This window comes from Drosophila sechellia, unplaced genomic scaffold, assembly GCF_004382195.2.
Source record: "Drosophila sechellia strain sech25 unplaced genomic scaffold, ASM438219v1 Y_39, whole genome shotgun sequence".
Taxonomy (NCBI): domain Eukaryota; kingdom Metazoa; phylum Arthropoda; class Insecta; order Diptera; family Drosophilidae; genus Drosophila; species Drosophila sechellia.
Window position 1 is genome coordinate 253956 of NW_022611417.1, and position 2198 is coordinate 256153.

Here is a 2198-nt window from a genome sequence, read left to right on the forward strand (position 1 = left end):
CTGAACTTAACCTAATGTGTGATAAAGATAAATGAGACCAAGTGGTATCTTAATTATAAAGTACAAAAGAAAATGTAATATGTTATGTTATCCTCCGGGTAAGGAGATCGCTGGAACAAAATATAAAACAGGCCTTGTAATAAAAGTCAAGTTCATATACATTGTCAGTAGAATATTTGGAGCTTCCAAATGCCAATCTACTGATTCTGTCACCATACCATACCTTTCAGGCCTTTGTGCTGTAATATAGAAGTAGCCCCGTGAAAACGCACTCAACTGCATTCGCTGTCGTATTTTAATTGAATTTAAGCGGAGAGCAGCTCTCGCGTTCGTCTAGTCGCGCTTGGTCAGTCGTGAGGTGACAGTGTTGCAACTAAAATGGATTATGAGCCATCCGAAAAGATCATTGGTAATTTAATTTCCCTAAGTGGTACTGCGCTACTCTTCCCAAACCGTTGAACTTTGTTCCTTTTCGAGAAGATCAGCAGATTAATGCACATTTTTTTCGGCAGGTCGCTACCATGTCATCCGTAAATTGAGCTGGGCGACTACTCTACTGTTTGGCTGTGCTGGGACTTGCAGGCAATGAGATATGTTGCAATTAAAATTTTCAAGTCGGCACCGGACTTGGCCAAGACGATAAGGGACGAAATAAAGATACTCAAGACGGTGCGCGAGACCGATCCATCGAATCCACGCCGTCGCAAAACCGTCCAGATGCTGGACGACTTCAAGATCACCGGCCTTAATGGCACCCATATTTGTATTGTGTTCGAGATGCTGGGTGACAATCTCCTGAAACTCATACGGAAGTCCCATTACGCGGTATTCTACTGGCCAACGTCAAAGCTATTACCCGCCAGGTGCTGGAGGGTCTTGACTATCTTCACACGTGCTGCCAGATCATCCACACGGACATAAAGCCCGAGAATGTCTTCCCATGCTCGAGCTCGATCCGAACAAGCGTGCCACCGCTGCGGAGTGTCTGCAGCACCCGTGGCTTAGATAAGATACGATGCAACCTGGTTGTTGGCTGCGTGCCACCCAGCCAGCAACAGCAGATGTAGGGGGAGCTCTAGCAGGAACCGGAACAGGAAAAGGAACAAGAGCAATAGCACTAAAAGGTGGATCACCGGCAGTAACAGCAGACGGAGAAGTTGGCAGGGGCTATATAGAATCTTCGGCATCGGTGGCTACTTTGGCTTCCATCTCATCAATTGCTTCCATATCGGCTGCAGCAATGGCGGCACTGAACGACCTTATTTGGTTGCACCCTTCGTAACCACAGCCTCAGCACCATCCACTGCACATCCCCACGCATCCATTTCGACAAACACGGCCAGCACAGGGCCAGCTACACCTACACGTCGTCGCATCGCTCCCGAAAACAATTTGGACTTGGTTGAGGACTTGGGTGTGGCACTTGCTCAAATAGAGGACCCGCAGACACCCACCAAGAACAAATCGCATCGCTTTTTCTGGCGCAAGGCACTGCGACGTGTCTTCCAGCGTCGTAAGTGGCGTCGCCGGCAGGACTTGCCCCGCTGGCATCGTCCCGCCCGTCGCTGACGTCGTCGCAACCTGGCTGAGATGCATCTGCGCCTGCTGTGCAAGATCCACTGCGTGCAGCCCGCGTGGTCCTGCTCAGCTGCATCCGCTGGCGAACCCTGGCAACATACGCAACAACAACTTTTACTTCAGCAACCACCAAACCATCAGCAGCCAGCCAGCATTACAGCAGTCTCCGTGATCCAGTTAACTCAATTAAATTGAAATTATAATATTGTATTATCGCCTACACGAACACGTCCCCACGAAACCTGTACATAGGCTCGACAGTTCATTTTTATTTAAAGCGACGCATAAGAGTGCGATGGTAGAGAATGAGCAAGTGCCGCATAGAAACCATATATGTGTTAGTGTACATTTACCCGAGATGCGAATCGGCAAATCTACATTTATAAGAGTACGTAGTTAAATGAAATGGAGTCGATCCATCGATGGGTGTCTCACACGCGCCATCGTCGATTCGATGGAATAGGGTAGTAGGGCAGCGCGTCTGAATTTTTATAAGCATATGTATATGTACATGGATGCAGAAACTTGAGCTGAACATAACAATAATGAGCACGTAGTTAATTAGTTTATCCTCGGCTTAGTGACATGATCAATTTGAAATGGCATTAGTAACTCTTAAA

The 2198-nt window shown here is 47.6% G+C and overlaps 1 pseudogene; it reads left to right on the forward strand.

Annotated features, from left to right (window-relative positions):
* The first annotated feature begins 242 nt into the window (after positions 1–242).
* LOC116803476 lies at positions 243–1543 on the forward strand (annotated as a pseudogene).
* Positions 1544–2198: the final 655 nt, after the last annotated feature.